Consider the following 18013-nt stretch of genomic DNA (forward strand, 5'->3'; position numbering starts at 1 on the left):
ACTCTCTCTCACCTTTCTCCCCAGACCCCCAGGACCAGTGTTTATCTGAGTCAATGGGACTCTCTGACCTTTCTCCCCAGTCTATCCCCAGGACCAGTGTGCATCTGAGTCAATGGGACACTCTCTGACCTTTCTCCCCAGTCTATCCCCAGGACCAGTGTGTATCTGAGTCAATGGGACTCTCTGACCTTTCTCCCCAGTCTATCCCCAGGACCAGTGTGCATCTGAATCAATGGGGCACTCTCTGACCTTTCTCCCCAGTCTATCCCCAGGACCAGTGTTTATCTGAGTCAATGGTACTCTCTGACCTTTCTCCCCAGTCTATCCCCAGGACCAGTGTGTATCTGAGTCAATGGGACTCTCTGAACTTTCTCCCCAGTCTATCCCCAGGACCAGTGTGCATCTGAATCAATGGGACACTCTCTGAACTTTCTCCCCAGTCTATCCCCAGGACCAGTGTTTATCTGAGTCAATGGTACTCTCTTACCTTTCTCCCCAGTCTATCCCCAGGACCAGTGTTTATCTGAGTCAATGGGACACTCTCTGACCTTTCTCCCCAGTCTAACCCCAGTACCAGTGTGTATCTGAGTCAATGGGAATCTCTCTGACCTTTCTCCCCAGTCTATCCCCAGGACCAGAGTGTATCTGAGTCAATGGGCCTCTCTCTGACAGTTCTCCCCAGTCTATCCCCAGGACCAGAGTGTATCTGAGTCAATGGGACTCTCTCTGACAGTTCTCCCCAGTCTATCACCAGTACCAGTGTCTATCTGAGTCAATGGGACTGTCTCTGCCATTTCTCCCCATTCCCCCAGGACCAGTGTGTATCTGAGTCAATAGGACTCTCTCTGACCTCTCTCCCCATTCTATCCCCAGGACCAGTGTTTATCTGAGTCAATGGGACACTCTCTGACCTTTCTCCCCAGTCTATCCCCAGGACCATTGTTTTTCTGAGTCAATGGGACTCTCTCTGACCTTTCTCCCCAGTCTATCCCCAGGACCAGTGTGTAGCTGAGTCAATGGGACTCTCTCTCACCTTTCTCCCCACACCCCCAGGACCAGTGTTTATCTGAGTCAATGGGACTCTCTCTCAACTTTCTCCCCAGACCCCCAGGACCAGTGTTTATCTAAGTCAATGGGACTCTCTCTGGCCTTTCTCCCCAGTCTATCCCCAGGACCAGTGTTTATCTGAGTCAATGGGACTCTCTCTCACCTTTCTCCCCAGACCCCCAAGACCAGTGTTTATCTGAGTCAATGGGACTCTCTGACCTTTCTCCCCAGTCTATCCTCAGGACCAGTGTGTATCTGAGTCAATGGGACTCTCTCCGATCTTTCTCCCCACACCCCCAGGACCAGTGTTTATCTGAGTCAATGGGACTCTCTGACCTTTCTCCCCAGTCTATCCCCAGGACCAGTGTGTATCTGAGTCAATGGGACTCTCTCTGAGCTTTTTCCCCAGTCTATCCTCAGGACCAGTGTGTATCTGCGACAATGGGACACTCTCTGACCTTTCTCCCAAGTCTATCCCCAGGACCAGTGTGCATCTGAGTCAATGGGACTCTCTCTGAACTTTCTCCCCAGACCCCGAGGACCAGTGTGTATCTGAGTCAATATGACACTCTCTGACCTTTCTCCCCAGTCTATCCCCAGGACCAGTGTGTATCTGAGTCAATGAGACTCTCTGACCTTTCTCCCCAGTTTATCCCCAGGGCCAGTGTGTATCTGAGTCAATGGGACACTCTCTGACCTTTCTCCCCAGTCTATCCCCAGGACCAGTGTGTACCTGAGTCAATGGGACTCTCTCTGACATTTCTCCCCAGTCTATCCCCAGGACCAGTGTTTATCTGAGTCAATGGGACTCTCTCTGACCTTTCTCCCCAGTCTTTCCCCAGGACCAGTGTGTATCTGAGTCAATGGGTCACTCTCTGACCTTTCTCCCCAGTCTTTCCCCAGGACCAGTGTTTATCTGAGTCAATGGGACTCTCTCTGACCTTTCTCCCCAGTCTGTCCCCAGGACCATTGTTTAGCTGAGTCAATGGGACTCCCTCTGACCTTTCTCCCAATTCTATCCTCAGGACCAGTGTGTATCTGAGTCAATGGGACTCTTTCTGACATTTCACCCCAGTCCATCCCCAAGACCAGGGTGTATCTGAGTCAATGGGACACTCTCTGACCTTTCTCCCCAGTCTATCCCCAGGACCAGTGTTTATCTGAGTCAATGGGACTCTCTCTGACCTTTCTGCCCAGTCTATCCCCAGTACCAGTGTGTATCTGAGTCAATGGGACTCTCTCTGACATTTCTCCCCAGTGTATCCCCACTACCAGTGTGTATCTGAGTCAATGCGACTCTCTGACCGTTCTCCCCAGTCTATCCCCAGGACCAGTGTGTATCTGAGTCAATGGGACTCTCTGACCTTTCTCCCCAGTCCCCCAGGACCAGTGTGTATCTGTGTCAATGGGACACTCTCTGACCTTTCTCCCCAGTCTATCCCCAGTACCAGTGTGTATCTGAGTCAATGGGACTCTCTCTGACCTTTCTTCCCAGTCTATCCCCAGGACCAGAGTGTATCTGAGTCAATGGGACTCTCTCTGACAGTTCTCCCCAGTCTATCCCCAGGACCAGTGTGTATCTGAGTCAATGGGACTCTCTCTGACATTTCTCCCCAGTCTATCCCCAGTACCAGTGTGTATCTGAGTCAATGGGACTGTCTCTGCCATTTCTCCCCATTCCCCCAGGACCAGTGTGTATCTGAGTCAATAGGACTCTCTCTGACCTCTCTCCCCATTCTATCCCCAGGACCAGTGTTTATCTGAGTCAATGGGACACTCTCTGATCTTTCTCCCCAGTCTATCCCCAGGACCATTGTTTTTCTGAGTCAATGGGACTCTCTCTGACCTTTCTCCCCAGTCTATCCCCAGGACCAGTGTGTAGCTGAGTCAATGGGACTCTCTCTCACCTTTCTCCCCACACCCCCAGGACCAGTGTTTATCTGAGTCAATGGGACTCTCTCTCAACTTTCTCCCCAGACCCCCAGGACCAGTGTTTATCTAAGTCAATGGGACTCTCTCTGGCCTTTCTCCCCAGTCTATCCCCAGGACCAGTGTTTATCTGAGTCAATGGGACTCTCTCTCACCTTTCTCCCCAGACCCCCAAGACCAGTGTTTATCTGAGTCAATGGGACTCTCTGACCTTTCTCCCCAGTCTATCCTCAGGACCAGTGTGTATCTTAGTCAATGGGACTCTCTCCGATCTTTCTCCCCACACCCCCAGGACCAGTGTTTATCTGAGTCAATGGGACTCTCTGACCTTTCTCCCCAGTCTATCCCCAGGACCAGTGTGTATCTGAGTCAATGGGACTCTCTCTGAGCTTTTTCCCCAGTCTATCCTCAGGACCAGTGTGTATCTGAGACAATGGGACACTCTCTGACCTTTCTCCCAAGTCTATCCCCAGGACCAGTGTGTATCTGAGTCAATGGGACTCTCTCTGAACTTTCTCCCCAGACCCCGAGGACCAGTGTGTATCTGAGTCAATATGACACTCTCTGACCTTTCTCCCCAGTCTATCCCCAGGACCAGTGTGTATCTGAGTCAATGAGACTCTCTGACCTTTCTCCCCAGTTTATCCCCAGGGCCAGTGTGTATCTGAGTCAATGGGACACTCTCTGACCTTTCTCCCCAGTCTATCCCCAGGACCAGTGTGTACCTGAGTCAATGGGACTCTCTCTGACATTTCTCCCCAGTCTATCCCCAGGACCAGTGTTTATCTGAGTCAATGGGACACTCTCTGACCTTTCTCCCCAGTCCCCCAGTACCAGTGTGTATCTGAGTCAATGGGACTCTCTGACCTTTCTCCCCAGTCTATCCCCAGGACCAGTGTGTATCTGAGTCAATGGGACTCTCTCTGAGCTTTTTCCCCAGTCTATCCTCAGGACCAGTGTGTATCTGAGACAATGGGACACTCTCTGACCTTCTCCCAAGTCTATCCCCAGGACCAGTGTGTATCTGAGTCAATGGGACTCTCTCTGAACTTTCTCCCCAGACCCCGAGGACCAGTGTGTATCTGAGTCAATATGACACTCTCTGACCTTTCTCCCCAGTCTATCCCCAGGACCAGTGTGTATCTGAGTCAATGGGACTCTCTGACCTTTCTCCCCAGTTTATCCCCAGGACCAGTGTGTATCTGAGTCAATGGGACACTCTCTGACCTTTCTCCCCAGTCTATCCCCAGGACCAGTGTGTACCTGAGTCAATGGGACTCTCTCTGACATTTCTCCCCAGTCTATCCCCAGGACCAGTGTGTACCTGAGTCAATGGGACTCTCAATGACCTTTCTCCCCAGTCTTTCCCCAGGACCAGTGTGTAACTGAGTCAATGGGTCACACTCTGACATTTCTCCCAAGTCTATCCCCAGGACCAGTGTTTATCTGAGTCAATGGGACTCTCTCTGACCTTTCTCCCCAGTCTGTCCCCAGGACCATTGTTTATCTGAGTCAATGGGACTCCCTCTGACCTTTCTCCCCATTCTATCCCCAGGACCAGTGTGTATCTGAGTCAATGGGACTCTTTCTGACATTTCACCCCAGTCCATCCCCAGGACCAGGGTGTATCTGAGTCAATGGGACACTCTCTGACCTTTCTCCCCAGTCCCCCAGGACCAGTGTGTATCTGAGTCAATGGGACACTCTCTGACCTTTCTCCCCAGTCTATCCCCAGTACCAGTGTGTATCTGAGTCAATGGGACTCTCTCTGACCTTTCTTCCCAGTCTATCCCCAGGACCAGAGTGTATCTGAGACAATGGGACACTCTCTGACAGTTCTCCCCAGTCTATCCCCAGGACCAGTGTGTATCTGAGTCAATGGGACTCTCTCTGACATTTCTCCCCAGTCTATCCCCAGTACCAGTGTATATCTGAGTCAATGGGACACTCTCTGACATTTCTCCCCAGTCTATCCCCAGTACCAGTGTGTATCTGAGTCAATGGGACTCTCTCTGACATTTCTCGCCAGTCTATCCCCAGTACCAGTGTGTATCTGAGTCAATGGGACTGTCTCTGACATTTCTTCCCAGTCCCCCAGGACCAGTGTGTATCTGAGTCAATAGGACTCTCTCTGACCTCTCTCCCCAGTCTATCCCCAGGACCAGTGTTTATCTGAGTCAATGGGACACTCTCTGACCTTTCTCCCCAGTCTATCCCCAGGACCAGTGTTTATCTGAGTCAATGGGACTCTCTCTGACCTTTCTCCCCAGTCTATCCCCAGGACCAGTGTGTATCTGAGTCAATGGGACTCTCTCTCACCTTTCTCCCCAGACCCCCAGGACCAGTGTTTATCTGAGTGAATGGGACTCTCTCTCACCTTTCTCCCCAGACCCCCAGGACCAGTGTTTATCTGAGTCAATGGGACTCTCTGACCTTTCTCCCCAGTCTATCCCCAGGACCAGTGTGCATCTGAGTCAATGGGACACTCTCTGACCTTTCTCCCCAGTCTATCCCCAGGACCAGTGTGTATCTGAGTCAATGGGACTCTCTGACCTTTCTCCCCAGTCTATCCCCAGGACCAGTGTGCATCTGAATCAATGGGGCACTCTCTGACCTTTCTCCCCAGTCTATCCCCAGGACCAGTGTTTATCTGAGTCAATGGTACTCTCTGACCTTTCTCCCCAGTCTATCCCCAGGACCAGTGTGTATCTGAGTCAATGGGACTCTCTGAACTTTCTCCCCAGTCTATCCCCAGGACCAGTGTGCATCTGAATCAATGGGACACTCTCTGAACTTTCTCCCCAGTCTATCCCCAGGACCAGTGTTTATCTGAGTCAATGGTACTCTCTTACCTTTCTCCCCAGTCTATCCCCAGGACCAGTGTTTATCTGAGTCAATGGGACACTCTCTGACCTTTCTCCCCAGTCTAACCCCAGTACCAGTGTGTATCTGAGTCAATGGGAATCTCTCTGACCTTTCTCCCCAGTCTATCCCCAGGACCAGAGTGTATCTGAGTCAATGGGCCTCTCTCTGACAGTTCTCCCCAGTCTATCCCCAGGACCAGAGTGTATCTGAGTCAATGGGACTCTCTCTGACAGTTCTCCCCAGTCTATCACCAGTACCAGTGTCTATCTGAGTCAATGGGACTGTCTCTGCCATTTCTCCCCATTCCCCCAGGACCAGTGTGTATCTGAGTCAATAGGACTCTCTCTGACCTCTCTCCCCATTCTATCCCCAGGACCAGTGTTTATCTGAGTCAATGGGACACTCTCTGACCTTTCTCCCCAGTCTATCCCCAGGACCATTGTTTTTGTGAGTCAATGGGACTCTCTCTGACCTTTCTCCCCAGTCTATCCCCAGGACCAGTGTGCAGCTGAGTCAATGGGACTCTCTCTCACCTTTCTCCCCACACCCCCAGGACCAGTGTTTATCTGAGTCAATGGGACTCTCTCTCAACTTTCTCCCCAGACCCCCAGGACCAGTGTTTATCTAAGTCAATGGGACTCTCTCTGGCCTTTCTCCCCAGTCTATCCCCAGGACCAGTGTTTATCTGAGTCAATGGGACTCTCTCTCACCTTTCTCCCCAGACCCCCAAGACCAGTGTTTATCTGAGTCAATGGGACTCTCTGACCTTTCTCCCCAGTCTATCCTCAGGACCAGTGTGTATCTGAGTCAATGGGACTCTCTCCGATCTTTCTCCCCACACCCCCAGGACCAGTGTTTATCTGAGTCAATGGGACTCTCTGACCTTTCTCCCCAGTCTATCCCCAGGACCAGTGTGTATCTGAGTCAATGGGACTCTCTCTGAGCTTTTTCCCCAGTCTATCCTCAGGACCAGTGTGTATCTGCGACAATGGGACACTCTCTGACCTTTCTCCCAAGTCGATCCCCAGGACCAGTGTGCATCTGAGTCAATGGGACTCTCTCTGAACTTTCTCCCCAGACCCCGAGGACCAGTGTGTATCTGAGTCAATATGACACTCTCTGACCTTTCTCCCCAGTCTATCCCCAGGACCAGTGTGTATCTGAGTCAATGAGACTCTCTGACCTTTCTCCCCAGTTTATCCCCAGGGCCAGTGTGTATCTGAGTCAATGGGACACTCTCTGACCTTTCTCCCCAGTCTATCCCCAGGACCAGTGTGTACCTGAGTCAATGGGACTCTCTCTGACATTTCTCCCCAGTCTATCCCCAGGACCAGTGTTTATCTGAGTCAATGGGACTCTCTCTGACCTTTCTCCCCAGTCTTTCCCCAGGACCAGTGTGTATCTGAGTCAATGGGTCACTCTCTGACCTTTCTCCCCAGTCTTTCCCCAGGACCAGTGTTTATCTGAGTCAATGGGACTCTCTCTGACCTTTCGCCCCAGTCTGTCCCCAGGACCATTGTTTAGCTGAGTCAATGGGACTCCCTCTGACCTTTCTCCCCATTCTATCCCCAGGACCAGTGTGTATCTGAGTCAATGGGACTCTTTCTGACATTTCACCCCAGTCCATCCCCAAGACCAGGGTGTATCTGAGTCAATGGGACACTCTCTGACCTTTCTCCCCAGTCTATCCCCAGGACCAGTGTTTATCTGAGTCAATGGGACTCTCTCTGACCTTTCTGCCCAGTCTATCCCCAGTACCAGTGTGTATCTGAGTCAATGGGACTCTCTCTGACATTTCTCCCCAGTGTATCCCCACTACCAGTGTGTATCTGAGTCAATGCGACTCTCTGACCGTTCTCCCCAGTCTATCCCCAGGACCAGTGTGTATCTGAGTCAATGGGACTCTCTGACCTTTCTCCCCAGTCCCCCAGGACCAGTGTGTATCTGTGTCAATGGGACACTCTCTGACCTTTCTCCCCAGTCTATCCCCAGTACCAGTGTGTATCTGAGTCAATGGGACTCTCTCTGACCTTTCTTCCCTGTCTATCCCCAGGACCAGAGTGTATCTGAGTCAATGGGACTCTCTCTGACAGTTCTCCCCAGTCTATCCCCAGGACCAGTGTGTATCTGAGTCAATGGGACTCTCTCTGACATTTCTCCCCAGTCTATCCCCAGTACCAGTGTGTATCTGAGTCAATGGGACTGTCTCTGCCATTTCTCCCCATTCCCCCAGGACCAGTGTGTATCTGAGTCAATAGGACTCTCTTTGACCTCTCTCCCCATTCTATCCCCAGGACCAGTGTTTATCTGAGTCAATGGGACACTCTCTGACCTTTCTCCCCAGTCTATCCCCAGGACCATTGTTTTTCTGAGTCAATGGGACTCTCTCTGACCTTTCTCCCCAGTCTATCCCCAGGACCAGTGTGTAGCTGAGTCAATGGGACTCTCTCTCACCTTTCTCCCCACACCCCCAGGACCAGTGTTTATCTGAGTCAATGGGACTCTCTCTCAACTTTCTCCCCAGACCCCCAGGACCAGTGTTTATCTAAGTCAATGGGACTCTCTCTGGCCTTTCTCCCCAGTCTATCCCCAGGACCAGTGTTTATCTGAGTCAATGGGACTCTCTCTCACCTTTCTCCCCAGACCCCCAAGACCAGTGTTTATCTGAGTCAATGGGACTCTCTGACCTTTCTCCCCAGTCTATCCTCAGGACCAGTGTGTATCTGAGTCAATGGGACTCTCTCCGATCTTTCTCCCCACACCCCCAGGACCAGTGTTTATCTGAGTCAATGGGACTCTCTGACCTTTCTCCCCAGTCTATCCCCAGGACCAGTGTGTATCTGAGTCAATGGGACTCTCTCTGAGCTTTTTCCCCAGTCTATCCTCAGGACCAGTGTGTATCTGAGACAATGGGACACTCTCTGACCTTTCTCCCAAGTCTATCCCCAGGACCAGTGTGTATCTGAGTCAATGGGACTCTCTCTGAACTTTCTCCCCAGACCCCGAGGACCAGTGTGTATCTGAGTCAATATGACACTCTCTGACCTTTCTCCCCAGTCTATCCCCAGGACCAGTGTGTATCTGAGTCAATGAGACTCTCTGACCTTTCTCCCCAGTTTATCCCCAGGGCCAGTGTGTATCTGAGTCAATGCGACACTCTCTGACCTTTCTCCCCAGTCTATCCCCAGGACCAGTGTGTACCTGAGTCAATGGGACTCTCTCTGACATTTCTCCCCAGTCTATCCCCAGGACCAGTGTTTATCTGAGTCAATGGGACTCTCTCTGACCTTTCTCCCAAGTCTTTCCCCAGGACCAGTGTGTATCTGAGTCAATGGGTCACTCTCTGACATTTCTCCCCAGTCTATCCCCAGGACCAGTGTTTATCTGAGTCAATGGGACTCTCTCTGACCTTTCTCCCCAGTCTGTCCCCAGGACCATTGTTTATCTGAGTCAATGGGACTCCCTCTGACCTTTCTCCCCATTCTAACCCCAGGACCAGTGTGTATCTGAGTCAATGGGACTCTTTCTGACATTTCACCCCAGTCCATCCCCAAGACCAGGGTGTATCTGAGTCAATGGGACACTCTCTGACCTTTCTCCCCAGTCTATCCCCAGGACCAGTGTTTATCTGAGTCAATGGGACTCTCTCTGACCTTTCTGCCCAGTCTATCCCCAGTACCAGTGTGTATCTGAGTCAATGGGACTCTCTCTGACATTTCTCCCCAGTGTATCCCCACCAGCAATGTGTATCTGAGTCAATGCGACTCTCTGACCGTTCTCCCCAGTCTATCCCCAGGACCAGTGTGCATCTGAGTCAATGGGACTCTCTGACCTTTCTCCCCAGTCCCCCAGGACCAGTGTGTATCTGTGTCAATGGGACACTCTCTGACCTTTCTCCCCAGTCTATCCCCAGTACCAGTGTGTATCTGAGTCAATGGGACTCTCTCTGACCTTTCTTCCCAGTCTATCCCCAGGACCAGAGTGTATCTGAGTCAATGGGACTCTCTCTGACAGTTCTCCCCAGTCTATCCCCAGGACCAGTGTGTATCTGAGTCAATGGGACTCTCTCTGACATTTCTCCCCAGTCTATCCCCAGTACCAGTGTGTATCTGAGTCAATGGGACTGTCTCTGACATTTCTCCCCAGTCCCCCAGGACCAGTGTGTATCTGTGTCAATAGGACTCTCTGTGACCTCTCTCCCCAGTCTATCCCCAGGAACAGTGTTTATCTGAGTCAATGGGACACTCTCTGACCTTTCTCCCCAGTCTATCCCCAGGACCAGTGTTTATCTGAGTCAATGGGACTCTCTCTGACCTTTCTCCCCAGTCTATCCCCAGGACCAGAGTGTATCTGCGTCAATGGGACTCTCTCTCACCTTTCTCCCCAGACCCCCAGGACCAGTGTTTATCTGAGTCAATGGGACTCTCTCTCACCTTTCTCCCCAGACCCCCAGGACTAGTGTTTATCTGAGTCAATGGGACTCTCTCTGGCCTTTCTCCCCAGTCTATCCCCAGGACCAGTGTTTATCTGAGTCAATGGGACACTCTCTGACCTTTCTCCCCAGTCTATCCCCAGGAACAGTGTGTATCTGAGTCAATGGGACTCTCTGACCTTTCTCCCCAGTCTATCCCCAGGACCAGTGTGCATCTGAGTCAATGGGACACTCTCTGACCTTTCTCCCCAGTCTATCCCCAGGACCAGTGTGTATCTGAGTCAATGGGACTCTCTGACCTTTCTCCCCAGTCTATCCCCAGGACCAGTGTGCATCTGAATCAATGGGACACTCTCTGACCTTTCTCCCCAGTCTATCCCCAGGACCAGTGTTTATCTGAGTCAATGGTACTCTCTGACCTTTCTCCCCAGTCTATCCCCAGGACCAGTGTGTATCTGAGTCAATGGGACACTCTCTGACCTTTCTCCCCAGTCTATCCCCAGGACCAGTGTGTATCTGAGTCAATGGGACTCTCGGAACTTTCTCCCCAGTCTATCCCCAGGACCAGTGTGCATCTGAATCAATGGTACACTCTCTGACCTTTCTCCCCAGTCTATCCCCAGGACCAGTGTTTATCTGAGTCAATGGTACTCTCTGACCTTTCTCCCCAGTCTATCCCCAGGACCAGTGTTTATCTGAGTCAATGGTACTCTCTGACCTTTCTCCCCAGTCTATCCCCAGGACCAGTGTGTATCTGAGTCAATGGGACTCTCTCTGACCTTTCTCCGCAGTCTATCCCCAGGACTTGTGGTTATCTGAGTCAATGGGACTCTCTCTGACCTTTCTCCCCAGTCTATTCCCAGGACCAGTGTTTATCTGAGTCAATGGGACACTCTCTGACCTTTCTCCCCAGTCTATCCCCAGGACCAGTGTTTATCTGAGTCAATGGGACTCTCGGAACTTTCTCCCCAGTCTATCCCCAGGACCAGTGTGTATGTGAGTCAATGGGACTCTTTCTGACATTTCACCCCAGTCCATCCCCAGGACCAGGGTGTATCTGAGTCAATGGGACACTCTCTGACCTTTCTCCCCAGTCTATCCCCAGGACCAGTGTTTATCTGAGTCAATGGGACTCTCTCTGACCTTTCTGCCCAGTCTATCCCCAGTACCAGTGTGTATCTGAGTCAATGGGACTCTCTCTGACATTTCTCCCCAGTGTATCCCCACTACCAGTGTGTATCTGAGTCAATGCGACTCTCTGACCGTTCTCCCCAGTCTATCCCCAGGACCAGTGTGTATCTGAGTCAATGGGACTCTCTGACCTTTCTCCCCAGTCCCCCAGGACCAGTGTGTATCTGTGTCAATGGGACACTCTCTGACCTTTCTCCCCAGTCTATCCCCAGTACCAGTGTGTATCTGAGTCAATGGGACTCTCTCTGACCTTTCTTCCCTGTCTATCCCCAGGACCAGAGTGTATCTGAGTCAATGGGACTCTCTCTGACAGTTCTCCCCAGTCTATCCCCAGGACCAGTGTGTATCTGAGTCAATGGGACTCTCTCTGACATTTCTCCCCAGTCTATCCCCAGTACCAGTGTGTATCTGAGTCAATGGGACTGTCTCTGCCATTTCTCCCCATTCCCCCAGGACCAGTGTGTATCTGAGTCAATAGGACTCTCTTTGACCTCTCTCCCCATTCTATCCCCAGGACCAGTGTTTATCTGAGTCAATGGGACACTCTCTGACCTTTCTCCCCAGTCTATCCCCAGGACCATTGTTTTTCTGAGTCAATGGGACTCTCTCTGACCTTTCTCCCCAGTCTATCCCCAGGACCAGTGTGTAGCTGAGTCAATGGGACTCTCTCTCACCTTTCTCCCCACACCCCCAGGACCAGTGTTTATCTGAGTCAATGGGACTCTCTCTCAACTTTCTCCCCAGACCCCCAGGACCAGTGTTTATCTAAGTCAATGGGACTCTCTCTGGCCTTTCTCCCCAGTCTATCCCCAGGACCAGTGTTTATCTGAGTCAATGGGACTCTCTCTCACCTTTCTCCCCAGACCCCCAAGACCAGTGTTTATCTGAGTCAATGGGACTCTCTGACCTTTCTCCCCAGTCTATCCTCAGGACCAGTGTGTATCTGAGTCAATGGGACTCTCTCCGATCTTTCTCCCCACACCCCCAGGACCAGTGTTTATCTGAGTCAATGGGACTCTCTGACCTTTCTCCCCAGTCTATCCCCAGGACCAGTGTGTATCTGAGTCAATGGGACTCTCTCTGAGCTTTTTCCCCAGTCTATCCTCAGGACCAGTGTGTATCTGAGACAATGGGACACTCTCTGACCTTTCTCCCAAGTCTATCCCCAGGACCAGTGTGTATCTGAGTCAATGGGACTCTCTCTGAACTTTCTCCCCAGACCCCGAGGACCAGTGTGTATCTGAGTCAATATGACACTCTCTGACCTTTCTCCCCAGTCTATCCCCAGGACCAGTGTGTATCTGAGTCAATGAGACTCTCTGACCTTTCTCCCCAGTTTATCCCCAGGGCCAGTGTGTATCTGAGTCAATGCGACACTCTCTGACCTTTCTCCCCAGTCTATCCCCAGGACCAGTGTGTACCTGAGTCAATGGGACTCTCTCTGACATTTCTCCCCAGTCTATCCCCAGGACCAGTGTTTATCTGAGTCAATGGGACTCTCTCTGACCTTTCTCCCAAGTCTTTCCCCAGGACCAGTGTGTATCTGAGTCAATGGGTCACTCTCTGACATTTCTCCCCAGTCTATCCCCAGGACCAGTGTTTATCTGAGTCAATGGGACTCTCTCTGACCTTTCTCCCCAGTCTGTCCCCAGGACCATTGTTTATCTGAGTCAATGGGACTCCCTCTGACCTTTCTCCCCATTCTAACCCCAGGACCAGTGTGTATCTGAGTCAATGGGACTCTTTCTGACATTTCACCCCAGTCCATCCCCAAGACCAGGGTGTATCTGAGTCAATGGGACACTCTCTGACCTTTCTCCCCAGTCTATCCCCAGGACCAGTGTTTATCTGAGTCAATGGGACTCTCTCTGACCTTTCTGCCCAGTCTATCCCCAGTACCAGTGTGTATCTGAGTCAATGGGACTCTCTCTGACATTTCTCCCCAGTGTATCCCCACCAGCAATGTGTATCTGAGTCAATGCGACTCTCTGACCGTTCTCCCCAGTCTATCCCCAGGACCAGTGTGCATCTGAGTCAATGGGACTCTCTGACCTTTCTCCCCAGTCCCCCAGGACCAGTGTGTATCTGTGTCAATGGGACACTCTCTGACCTTTCTCCCCAGTCTATCCCCAGTACCAGTGTGTATCTGAGTCAATGGGACTCTCTCTGACCTTTCTTCCCAGTCTATCCCCAGGACCAGAGTGTATCTGAGTCAATGGGACTCTCTCTGACAGTTCTCCCCAGTCTATCCCCAGGACCAGTGTGTATCTGAGTCAATGGGACTCTCTCTGACATTTCTCCCCAGTCTATCCCCAGTACCAGTGTGTATCTGAGTCAATGGGACTGTCTCTGACATTTCTCCCCAGTCCCCCAGGACCAGTGTGTATCTGTGTCAATAGGACTCTCTCTGACCTCTCTCCCCAGTCTATCCCCAGGAACAGTGTTTATCTGAGTCAATGGGACACTCTCTGACCTTTCTCCCCAGTCTATCCCCAGGACCAGTGTTTATCTGAGTCAATGGGACTCTCTCTGACCTTTCTCCCCAGTCTATCCCCAGGACCAGAGTGTATCTGCGTCAATGGGACTCTCTCTCACCTTTCTCCCCAGACCCCCAGGACCAGTGTTTATCTGAGTCAATGGGACTCTCTCTCACCTTTCTCCCCAGACCCCCAGGACTAGTGTTTATCTGAGTCAATGGGACTCTCTCTGGCCTTTCTCCCCAGTCTATCCCCAGGACCAGTGTTTATCTGAGTCAATGGGACACTCTCTGACCTTTCTCCCCAGTCTATCCCCAGGAACAGTGTGTATCTGAGTCAATGGGACTCTCTGACCTTTCTCCCCAGTCTATCCCCAGGACCAGTGTGCATCTGAGTCAATGGGACACTCTCTGACCTTTCTCCCCAGTCTATCCCCAGGACCAGTGTGTATCTGAGTCAATGGGACTCTCTGACCTTTCTCCCCAGTCTATCCCCAGGACCAGTGTGCATCTGAATCAATGGGACACTCTCTGACCTTTCTCCCCAGTCTATCCCCAGGACCAGTGTTTATCTGAGTCAATGGTACTCTCTGACCTTTCTCCCCAGTCTATCCCCAGGACCAGTGTGTATCTGAGTCAATGGGACACTCTCTGACCTTTCTCCCCAGTCTATCCCCAGGACCAGTGTGTATCTGAGTCAATGGGACTCTCGGAACTTTCTCCCCAGTCTATCCCCAGGACCAGTGTGCATCTGAATCAATGGTACACTCTCTGACCTTTCTCCCCAGTCTATCCCCAGGACCAGTGTTTATCTGAGTCAATGGTACTCTCTGACCTTTCTCCCCAGTCTATCCCCAGGACCAGTGTTTATCTGAGTCAATGGTACTCTCTGACCTTTCTCCCCAGTCTATCCCCAGGACCAGTGTGTATCTGAGTCAATGGGACTCTCTCTGACCTTTCTCCGCAGTCTATCCCCAGGACTTGTGGTTATCTGAGTCAATGGGACTCTCTCTGACCTTTCTCCCCAGTCTATTCCCAGGACCAGTGTTTATCTGAGTCAATGGGACACTCTCTGACCTTTCTCCCCAGTCTATCCCCAGGACCAGTGTTTATCTGAGTCAATGGGACTCTCGGAACTTTCTCCCCAGTCTATCCCCAGGACCAGTGTGTATGTGAGTCAATGGGACTCTTTCTGACATTTCACCCCAGTCCATCCCCAGGACCAGGGTGTATCTGAGTCAATGGGACACTCTCTGACCTTTCTCCCCAGTCTATCCCCAGGACCAGTGTTTATCTGAGTCAATGGGACTCTCTCTGACCTTTCTCCCCAGTCTATCCCCAGTACCAGTGTGTATCTGAGTCAATGGGACTCTCTCTGACATTTCTCCCCAGTGTATACCCAGGACCAGTGTGTATCTGAGTCAATGCGACTCTCCGACCTTTCTCCCCTGTCTATCCCCAGGACCAGTGTTTATCTGAGTCAATGGAACTCTCTCTGACCTTTCTTCCCAGTCTATCCCCAGGACTAGTGTTTATCTGATGCAATGGGACTCTCTGACCTTTCTCCCCAGTCCCCCAGGACCAGTGTGTATCTGAGTCAATGGGACACTCTCTGACCTTTCTCCCCAGTCTATCCCCAGTACCAGTGTGTATCTGAGACAATGGGACTCTCTCTGACATCTCTCCCCAGTCTATCCCCAGGACCAGTGTTTATCTGAGTCAATTGGACACTCTCTGACTTTTCTCCCCAGTCTATCCCCAGGACCAGTGTTTATCTGAGTCAATGGGACTCTCTCTGACCTTTCTCCCCAGTCTATCCCCAGGACCAGTGTGTATCTGAGTCAATGGGACTCTCTCTCACCTATCTACCAAGACCCCCAGGACCAGTGTTTATCTGAGTCAATGGGACTATCTCTCACCTTTCTCCCCAGAACCCCAGGACCAGTGTTTATCTGAGTCAATGGGATTCTCTCTAGCCTTTCTCCCCAGTCTATCCCCAGGACCAGTGTTTATCTGAGTCAAAGGGACACTCTCTGACCTTTCTCCCCAGTCTATCCCCAGGAACAGTGTGTATCTGAGTCAATGGGACTCTCTGACCTTTCTCCCCAGTCTATCCCCAGGACCAGTGTGCATCTGAGTCAATGGGACACTCTCTGACCTTTCTCCCCAGTCTATCCCCAGGACCAGTGTGTATCTGAGACAATGGGACTCTCTGACCTTTCTCCCCAGTCTATCCCCAGGACAGTGTGCATCTGAATCAATGGGACACTCTCTGACCTTTCTCCCCAGTCTATCCCCAGGACCAGTGTTTATCTGAGTCAATGGTACTCTCTGACCTTTCTCCCCAGTCTATCCCCAGGACCAGTGTGCATCTGAATCAATGGGACACTCTCTGACCTTTCTCCCCAGTCTATCCCCAGGACCAGTGTTTATCTGAGTCAATGGTACTCTCTGATATTTCTCCCCAGTCTATCCCCAGGACCAGTGTGTATCTGAGTCAATGGGACTCTCTCTGACCTTTCTCCGCAGTCTATCCCCAGGACTTGTGTTTATCTGAGTCAATGGGACTCTCTCTGACCTTTATCCCCAGTCTATCCCCAGGACCAGTGTTTATCTGAGTCAATGGGACACTCTCTGACATTTCTCCCCAGTCTATCCCCAGGACCAGTGTTTATCTGAGTCAATGGGACACTCTGTTTTTTTTCCCCAGTCTATCCGCAGGACCAGTGTGTATCTGAGTCAATGGGACTCTCTGAACTTTCTCCCCAGTCTACCCCCAGGACCAGTGTTTATCTGAGTCAATGGGACTCTCTCTGACCTTTCTCCCAGTCTATCCCCAGGACCAGTGTGTATCTGAGTCAAAGGGACTCTCTCTGACCTTTCTCCCCAGTCTATCCCCAGGACCAGTGTGTATCTGAGTCAATGGGACACTCTCTGACCTTTCTCCCCAGTCGCTCCCCAGGACCAGTGTGTATCCGAGTCAATGGGACACTCTCTGACCTTTCTCCCCAGTCTATCCCCAGGACCAGTGTTTATCTGAGTCAATGGGACTCTCTCTCACCTTTCTCCCCAGACTCCCAGGACCGGTGTTTATCTGAGTCAATGGGACTCTCTGACCTTTCTCCCCAGTCTATCCCCAGGACCAGTGTGTATCTGAGTCAATGGGACTCTCTCCGATCTTTCTCCCCACACCCCCAGGACCAGTGTTTATCTGAGTCAATGGGACTCTCTGACCTTTCTCCCCAGTCTGTCCCCAGGAACAGTGTGTATCTGAGTCAATGGGACTCTCTCTGACCTTTTTCCCCAGTCTATCCTCAGGACCAGTGTGTATCTGAGTCAATGGGACACTCTCTGACCTTTCTCCCAAGTCTATCCCCAGGACCAGTGTGTATCTGAGTCAATGGGACTCTCTCTGAACTTTCTCCCCAGACCCCGAGGACCAGTGTGTATCTGAGTCAATATGACACTCTCTGACCTTTCTCCCCAGTCTATCCCCAGGACCAGTGTGTATCTGAGTCAATGGGACTCTCTGACCTTTCTCCCCAGTTTATCCCCAGGACCAGTGTGTATCTGAGTCAATGGGACACTCTCTGACCTTTCTCCCCAGTCTATCCCCAGGACCAGTGTGTACCTGAGTCAATGGGACTCCCTCTGACATTTCTCCCCAGTCTATCCCCAGGACCAGTGTGTACCTGAGTCAATGGGACTCTCTCTGACCTTTCTCCCCAGTCTTTCCCCAGGACCAGTTTGTATCTGAGTCAATGGGACACTCTCTGACATTTCTCCCCAGTCTATCCCCAGGACCAGTGTTTATCTGAGTCAATGGGACTCTCTCTGACCTTTCTCCCCAGTCTGTCCCCAGGACCATTGTTTATCTGAGTCAATGGGACTCGCTCTGACCTTTCTCCCCATTCTTTCCCCAGGACCAGTGTGTATCTGAGTCAATGGGACTCTTTCTGACATTTCACCCCAGTCCATCCCCAGGACCAGGGTGTATCTGAGTCAATGGGACACTCTCTGACCTATCTCCCCAGTCTATCCCCAGGACCAGTGTTTATCTGAGTCAATGGGAC

The sequence above is a fragment of the Pristiophorus japonicus genome, unplaced genomic scaffold, assembly GCF_044704955.1.
Source record: "Pristiophorus japonicus isolate sPriJap1 unplaced genomic scaffold, sPriJap1.hap1 HAP1_SCAFFOLD_327, whole genome shotgun sequence".
Classification (NCBI taxonomy): Eukaryota; Metazoa; Chordata; class Chondrichthyes; family Pristiophoridae; genus Pristiophorus; species Pristiophorus japonicus.